The 8925-nt window shown below is 43.8% G+C and overlaps 1 non-coding gene across 1 annotated transcript; it reads right to left on the reverse strand.

Annotated features, from left to right (window-relative positions):
- Nucleotides 1-6494: 6494 nt before the first annotated feature.
- TRNAC-GCA (transfer RNA cysteine (anticodon GCA)) lies at nt 6495-6566 on the reverse strand. The gene has a single exon. It is a non-coding gene; the product is annotated as a tRNA-Cys (tRNA).
- Nucleotides 6567-8925: the final 2359 nt, after the last annotated feature.

Raw genomic sequence — 8925 nt, forward strand, 5'->3', positions numbered from 1 at the left:
TCCTTAAAAAAAAAAAAAAAAAACAGAGCTTTGATCAATGCAGTTATTCCTATAAGTAAACTAAATCCAACTCTTTATTCCTATAACTTCCATCCTTTAGCCTAATATCTCTGCCCTCTGGGGTCATATGGAAAAGAAAAGGAAAAATCCGACCCCACATTGTCTTGGCAATTCTTTCGGCACTTGAAGACTTTGACCATGTGCCTCCCCATCCTCTCTTTTCCTCGCAAAACATCTCTGTCTGCTCACCATCTCCTCCCTGTAAGACAGGTGCTGTGTGTTCACACATCCATGTGTCCGTGGAGTCCATGTGGGACTCCATGTGTCCTGATCACTGTTTCTTTCAGTTTGGGGCTTTACAGTTGGGTTTGTCAGGTCATATGACCCTCCCCATCTCTTTTTCCATCCAAGATGCTCCTCTGATGAAAGGCTACTACAAGCTGGGCCAGGGGATGGGTGTATCATGAGGATTAAGACATGGTGTCAACCAGACCGCAAGCTCTTAGCAAGCAGGGTGACCCCGACTATCCACACAAAAAGAACACTTAACTCAAACCGGCAATAAGTGCAAGTTAAAGAGAGAAGAAAATAAAGTACCTTCCAATATTGATGTCAGACTCCCAGAAAGCTCAGTTAAGCATAAGATGATTGTCCCCAAAAGAGGAAGAAAGAGAAATCCGAACTGACCTGAAAACAACCCCTGACCTCATTTGAAGGCTCCTTTATTTTTAATCCAATACCCAGGAACCCTTCTCAGGGTGTAAATTCCCTGAAAAGCCAAATCTTTCCAGGACATGAAACTGTTGGCTGCCCTTTTGAGGGCTGAGAGCAAAGAGCTCCAAAATTTATGCACTACATTAAGCGAGATGCCTGGTATCCAACTAGGTTAAATTGCTTTCTATATTTAAATTGCCTGCTAGCTGGTTAGATGTGGGAGCCACAGCTGTGAAATGGATAGTTCCAGCCAGTAAATAGAAAGGAATAAATCCTAATGGATTAATCTGTTATAATTAGACAATTCTGTATGACTTTGACATGGAGCCCAACTCTTCCGAGAAAGAGGAGAGGGGGAGGGGTGAACTTCAGGTGTGGGGACAGGAGGCAAGAGAAGAGCAAGAGGAAAGGGGGTGTCTGAGGAGCAGAGGAAGGTTGTCAACCATAAGCCAGGAACACCTAAGAGTTGAGATGGGTGGACAGAAGGTATGAATAAAGTCTCTCTCTCCACAAAAGAAATTCACACCAAAACCAGAGGGTTAAATTATAAGAAAGGAAATAAAATTTATTCTTGCACAACACAGGTTTGAACTTCACAGGTCCACTTACACGCCAATTTTTTTTTTTCAATAAATATATTGTCCATCCTAGATTCCACAGCCGCTAGCGCTTCCCTGTCCAAGGGTGCTTCCACATCCGCGGGTTCAACCAACAGCAGATCACGTATCACTGTTTACACTCCAAGGTTGGTTGAATCTGCAGATACTGGAGGACCGACTTTGGGACTTGAGTATCCATGGATTTTGGTATCCATGGAGCACCCCCCGCCCCAGCCAATTCCTCCAGGGACACTGAGGGGCCATTGTACACAGTAGTGAACTCCTTCCTCTCTTCTCCCTGTCCCTCCCTTTACCTATAAAATTCTTTCCTTCTGCTTCTCAAAGGGACAAAGCCTTTGGGGAAGCTTCCTTTGGTATCAGAAGAGTGATGAGATCTCTCAGGCGGTTGAGTTGGAGTACTTCTTTCGGTTCTTTTCCTCCTCCTCCAACTCTGCCTTCTTACCAAGACCAGGAACCCATGAAGAGAGTAAAGGCCCAGCACCGTCTCCAGGTGACCTAGGGTGAGGGTGAGGAGCAGAGATCCAGGGTGAGGCAGACTGGAGGATGGAGCTGGTAGTGGGACAAGGTTGCAGCTTTCAAGTCCTGGAAATCACTCTGAGCCCTAGAGCAGGATGGTGAGGCTGTCCAGAGCATAGTGTTAGTCACTCAGTCATGTCCAACTCTTTGCGGCCCTATAGACTGTAGCCCACCAGGCTCCTCTGTCCGTGGGATTCTCCAGGCAAGAATACTGGAATGGGTTGCCATTCCCTTCTCCAGGGGATCTTCCTGACCTGGGGATCAAACCCACCTCTCCTGCGTTGCAGGCAGATTCTTTACCATCTGAGCTACAGGAAGGCCCTGTCCATAGCATAACAATTTGTTTATTCAAGTCTAATCTAAGTTCAAGTCTTATCAAGCTGGAGTTCCAGGACAGTTTTGAACACCTAGAGGCTCCCTGGACCATCTCCAGTATCAGAACGGCTCTCTCATCCAACTCATTGTGCCTCCATTCCAATACAAGCCCTGGGCTCCAGCAAAACTGATCTTTTTATTTAAAGAGAGAGAGAGTAGTCAGGGAGCTAAAGGTGTGGCTGATGGAAAATGGGGGCCAAAGATAACATAGGCTCAGAGCTTCTGGCTCACTGGACAGCTTTTCTTAGCAACACACAGTAATACACACAACGTGCTTAGAGGACAACTCTGGGTCTGTCTGGAGGTTGAAAGGCAGAGAAACTAAGAAGACAGTCCAAAAGTTTAGATGATGAGCAGTGGGCTGGGTATAAGCTGAACTCTTGGTTGAGTGACTTACTAGGGGTACCAAGAGCCAGGAAATCGTACTTGGGCACCGTATTTGGCAATTGGATGCTGCATTTTGCCAGCTTCAAGGTGTGTAGCCTTAAATGTACAATACTGTCCTCCTGCATCAAAACAAATCAAGTATCTTCTCATCACCCATCTGCCCAGAGCTATGCAAAACTGTAAATCCAATGTCAGATAAATAATCAGAAATTAAGACAGTGGGAGTAAGACCTGAACAGCATGAAAAGATCTAGAAATGGAGGTGACCTGGTTCAGGTATCCTGTGTGAGCAACCCTGGGCCTCTGGGCAGTGTGCCTCAATAAAGGGGCCCCATTTGGGACCCCCAGTGGAGGGAATGGGGTCAAAGGTGAGGGTGGATGGTGACAAGCTGCATCCAGCGTCTCTCTCCTCTCTTTCACCTCTGTGCGTTGCTTCCATGTTCCCTTGGTGCCAGGAAGGCCACCTTAATCCCATACAATCAAAGCAATACTCTATTGGAATAAAACTTGAATAGGGACAGAAGATCAATGAATGGGAAAACTGAATATTGTAAAAGATACTCAGTTCTTCATGTGTTAATTTATAAACTTAGCGTGACTATAATTAAAATTGCAAGAGGATTTATTCTTTTAAGCTTAACTAAGTGATTCCAGTGGTCATCTGGAAAAATAAGCATGCAATAATTTCCCAAGAACATCAGAAAAAGAGGAACTCCCAGTGGCAAGTATTAAAAGAGGGATCAAACGGCATGGAACTGATATAAGGATCAACACATTGTTTACAGAAAGTTCAAGAGTAAGTAAATATACACACATATATGAATTATTTTAAATATTAGACGACATCACTAATCTGTCGGCAAAGGTTAGCATTAACATTTGGTTACTTATTTTTTTTTAATTTATCATTGAAATTAATTCCAGACGGATGGACTGTGTAACTCATAAATCATAGTGAAAATAAATAAATAGAAAACGGAAGTAAAAATTTAATTTATCTTTGGGTAGAAAAGACTGTTTAAGCATAAATAGGATTGAGAAAACATTCTATGGACAAAACTAAAGCTTGCACATGTCAAAATCCCTGTTATAAACAAACAGGTAAATGACACATTGAAATAAAATAAGGATATATTAATAATTAAGCAATCCTTTCTATATTATATAGAGCATTCATATTTAAAAATAAAAACACATCAGTTAAAAGTAGGCAAAGGATTTAGATTTCTCCATAAAAATACAAATGGCCATGAAATGTTTTTAATAGTAATATCTAGTGCCATAAATTGATCATGCTCAACTAGTGCTGATAGGGAGTATAAATTGATTAAAACACAAAATAAAACAAAACACACACACAAATGTTCTGGAAAGAACTTGACAGTATGCATTAATAGCAGGAATCTTACTTCTAGGAATGTGTCCTAAATAATCAGAGATATAGGCAAAGACTTACAAACAGTGTTTTTTAAATGGCAGTATTATAAGAACCAAAAACTGAAAATAATCCTCAAGACCATTAGACACTGGTTTTTAAAAAAGCTATAGTGTGTATAGTGTGTGCACAAAGTAGATGATTACAACCATTCAAGATCAATGGCATTGGAGAAGTCTCAAAATAAAATCTTAAAATTTAAATATCAGAACACAGACTGGAAATGTAATAAGTATGGAGTTCTGTTTTTTTAAAATGTATTTTTGCATAGGAAAAAAAAAGACCGAAAGGAATTCTTTAACATGTTCTTTATGGTCATCTGAATGGTAGAATTGGGGTTATTTAATTTTTATCTTTATATCATTCTGTATTTTTCAAATGTTCTATACTGAATGTATTTCCTCTTGATAATTAGAAATTTAAAGCAATCAAGCTTATTTAGAAAAGATTAGTTCTCCAGTGTTCCAGAAAGAGAAAAAGGCAAGAGGTCAGAAAATGCTTCTGAAATCACTCTGAAGCTTCCTCCTGCGGCACTAAATGGAATACCCAGGCTTTAACTGGGACTGACAGCAGGATTATTTATAAGAATGGCCAGCCTGCCACTCACTCACCTGAGAGGAGCCCCTGCTGATTCCCTCCTGCCCTAAATAAATCAGACCTGCGAGCCAAGCCTCACTGCCTGCGCTTATCCATGTAAATTAGCTTGATTTGATGTTCATAATTGCTCTCCTCTACTGCCACATGCATGTGTGCATGCACACACAGAGAGACCCATGCACACACCTGCTGCCTCCTCTCAAGTGGCCGGCACCCACCGAGCTGTCATCATGCCCAGCTTTTCCAGTTCAAGCCCTCAGCCAGGCCCCTGCTCAGGCTATCCCACACATTCCATCACGGCATTACCAAGTTACTGCCCACTCCCATGCCCATCTGCCAATTCACATCCTACCTTGAATGCAAGTGCCTCTACAATTCCCAGCCAAAACCACGTGAGGACCTGCTCTGTGTCACCATTGTGCACCAGGGACAGAAACAGAGAGAGCAGGAGTCATTGCCCATAGATATCCAGTGTAGCAGACACACGGACAACGAGATCATTTGAAGCTAATGAGCAGAGTGCTATAAAGCAGAGAGATGCTGGATGTTAAGTGACCATGGAGGACTTCCTGGAAGCGGTGGCACCTGAGCTGAGTCTAAAGTGTTAGTCGCTCAGTCACCCTTTGTGACCCCATGGACTGTAGCCCACCAGACTCCTCTGTCCATGGGATTCTCTAGGCAAGAATACTGGAGTGGGTTGCCATTTCCTTCTCCAGGGGATCTTCCCAACCTATGGATCAAACCCGGGTCTCCTGCATTACAAGCAGATTCTTTACCATCCAAGCCACCAGGGAAGCCCAGACTGTGTAAAAATCAAGCAGAGATAGTGGGAGAGAGTGGAGGAGAGTAAATGAAAGCCCAGAAGTGCAAAGCCGTTAAAGCAATAGGAAACCCCAAGCTGGAAGTTCAGCATTCAAGGAACTGAAAGAGGGAGGAAATGAAGGAAGAAGAAAAATGAGATGGGAACATCAAACAAAGACCAAGTCATAAAAAGCATCATGTTCCTTGCCAAGAGCTGAGTATGGTCTAGGACCTCCACACAGCTGTCTCCCTTTTGCCTGCCCCCACTAGTCTGCCCAAGAGCAGTTCTTGGACTTTAAGCAGCTAAGCATCAGGCATGCACCTCACCCAGCTGGCTCAAGAAAACAACTCTGGGGTCTGGCAGGATTCCCTGGTTCCCCGCTCTGTCTGCAGTCCTGACTTGTGACTCCCAGGGACCTCACTTGTTCTGGATTACTGAAACCTGGCCTGGGTTCCCCAGCAGCCTCTAGGGGCTGCCAGGGGTGGCCCTCTGCTTGATCCAGGCCATTCCTCTTACGAACCCTCGCCAAACACACTTTCATCCCCACCCTCTTCCAAAACTGTTCTCGTCAGTGTCACCAATGAGCTCCATGTTGCTAAACCCAAGGCTCACTCTCCACCCTCATAAGCGAAACTCAGCCGGCCATGCCCTTCTCCCCTGCCCACTTCTTCATTAGCCCTCCAGGACACCACCCTCCTAGCTTCCCTTCCACCATTGCTGGATTCTCTCACCTAATCTGTTTTTCTGGCTCTTCCTCATCCAGAACTCATACAGCTGTTTCACTTGGATGAATAATACTCATCTCAAACTTAATACATCCAAAGGTGCTCACATCTCTCCCCCATCCACCCTCAGAAACCCATTACCCCAACTTTCCACAACTCAACTGCTAGCAAATCCATTTTTCCCATCGGAGTGGAGTGTCAGTCACTCAGTCATGTATGACCCTTTGCAACCCCATGGACTGTAGCCTGCCAGGCTCCTCTGTCCATGGGATTTCCCAGGAAAGAATACTGGAGTGGGTTGCCATTTCGTTCTCCAAGGGATCTTCCCTACCCAGGGATCAAACCTGGGTCTCCTGCATTGCAGGCAGATACTCTACCGTCTGAGCCACCAGGGAAGTAGCTGGATCAAAAACACTCTAGCAGAAATTATAGTAGAAGAGTTTCAAGTGTGAATTAGGCAAAGATTTCCTAAATGGTTTACAAAATGTACAAATCATAAAGGAAATACTGATTACATTACAAATAAGGACTTCTCAAAGAAAAAATTATTAAGAAAGTGAAAGGCAGTCAAGAGTGGAAAACAAGATTTGCATTTTATATAATCAACGAAGGAATTGTGCCAGGAATACATAAAGAATTCCCAAAGCCAAGAAGAGAAAAAAAGACAGGCCACCCATTTTATTTAATGGGCAAAAGACTTGAACAGGCATTTTACAAAAAATAAACACATCCAAATGGTGAATAAACACATAAAACCCTGCTCAATCTTATTAGTCATCAGGGAAACGCAGATTAAAACCACAATGAGACATTACTGTACCCCAGGCGGAATGGCTAAAATGAAAAAAACAGACAATTTCAAATGTAAATAATGATGTGGAACTGGAGGAAATTGGTATGAACACTGTGTAAAACTGTTTGGCAGTATCTATTAAAACGAAGTGTATTTGCGTATCCTATGACCTAGAAATTTCACACTTTACATCCATCGAGGGAGAGTGAATTGTCACAATGTGCAGCATCATGAATTTATGTCATCATTTCAAGAGAGGACATCAGGCAAAAAGACCACAACCCTTATGATTGCGCTACAGAGTTTTAAAGCAGACAAAGACTAATCCTTGGTGTTCTAATGCAACTTCATGGTGACTTTTGGGAAGACCCACGAGGTGACTTCTGGGTACCTGCTCACAGTGGTCAATTTCTGGATCTGGATGGTGGTTAATCGAAAGTATTCACTGTGTCAGACTTTGTTGTTGTTGCTGTTCAGTCTCTGAGTCATATCCGACTCTTTGCAAGTGAACTGTAGCACACCAGCCTTCCCTGTCTTTCACTGTCTCCTGGAGTTCGTTCACTCTTGTCCATTGAGTCAGTGATGCCATCCAACCACCTCATCTTCTGTTGTCCCCTTCTCCTCATGCCCTCAATCTTTCCCAGCATCAGGGCCTTTTCCAATAAGTCAGCTCTTCACATCAGGTAGCCACAGGATTGGAGCTTCAGCTTCAGCATCAGTCCTTGCAATAAATATTCAGGATTGATTTCCTTTAGGATTGACTGGTTTGATCTCCTTGCTTTCCAAGGGACTCTGATGAGTCTTCTGCAGCACCTCAACTCAAAACCATCAATTCTTTGGCGCTCAACCATCTTCATGGTCCAGCTCTCACATTCATACATGACTACTGGAAAACCCATAGCTTTGACTAGATGGACCTTTGTCAGCAAAGTGATGTCTCTGCTTTTCAACATGCTGTCTAGGTTTGTCAGACTTTACTGTTCTCATTCTCCTTGGAAGTAAAGTCCAAGATGGGCTTTCTACGGGGCTCCGGGCATCACCAAGAGCATCCACCACATCCATCTACCTTTGCACTCATGGTCTGTGCCCCTGCCATAGGGTATCTTTGGGTATCTTTCAGGGTAGGGTATCTTTCAGCCCCACGGTTTATAGCAGTGGGTGGGGACAGCTTGGGAACCAACCCGAAATTCTCATTTGATCACATCATGAATCCAATCCACACTTTGTGATTCAAGACAGATCAGGAATCTGACCACTTCTCACCACCTAAATGGCTACAGGAAGGGCCTCCCCACCCGAATTACTGCCTTTGCCTCATTACAGAGCTCCCGGCTTCCATTCTTGCCATCTACAGTAGGTCACAACATACCGGGTAGAAGGAGGCCTTTAAAATATGGCTCAGATCACATCCCTCCTCTGCTCAAAGCTGTTCAATAGCTTTGCATTTTACTCAGGGACATAGGCAAGTCCCTACAAGGCCCACAAGACCCTACAACATGATCCAGCCCGTTTTGTCTCCACCATCCTCTCCTTCTTCCCCTCATCCACCCTGTTCCTCTGCTCCAGCCACAGGGCCTCTCTGATACTCCTGGAACCAAGCCCATGCCTACATCAGGGCCTGGGGCCTGGCTGTTCCTTGGCTTGCAAAGGCTTCTCCTCAGAGATTTGCAGAATGGAATCTCCCACTTTCTGCCTGAAATCTTGACTCAGCTATCACATCTCAGGGAGCCCCAACCTGCTACCCACTCCTGTTTGCACCTCTAGTCCCTCTCGCCTCACTGTATTTCTTTTTTCTACAGCACTTCTCTTTTAATATACTACATAATTTACTTATTACATAGTTATTCATTAGGAGATCGGGATTAATATATACGCAGTACTATAAATAATTCACAAGGGCCTACTATATAGCTCAGGAAACTCTACTCTTATTCTTAATAACCTATATGGGAAAAGAATCT

The sequence above is a fragment of the Bos javanicus genome, chromosome 8 (genome assembly GCF_032452875.1).
Source record: "Bos javanicus breed banteng chromosome 8, ARS-OSU_banteng_1.0, whole genome shotgun sequence".
NCBI lineage: Eukaryota > Metazoa > Chordata > Mammalia > Artiodactyla > Bovidae > Bos > Bos javanicus.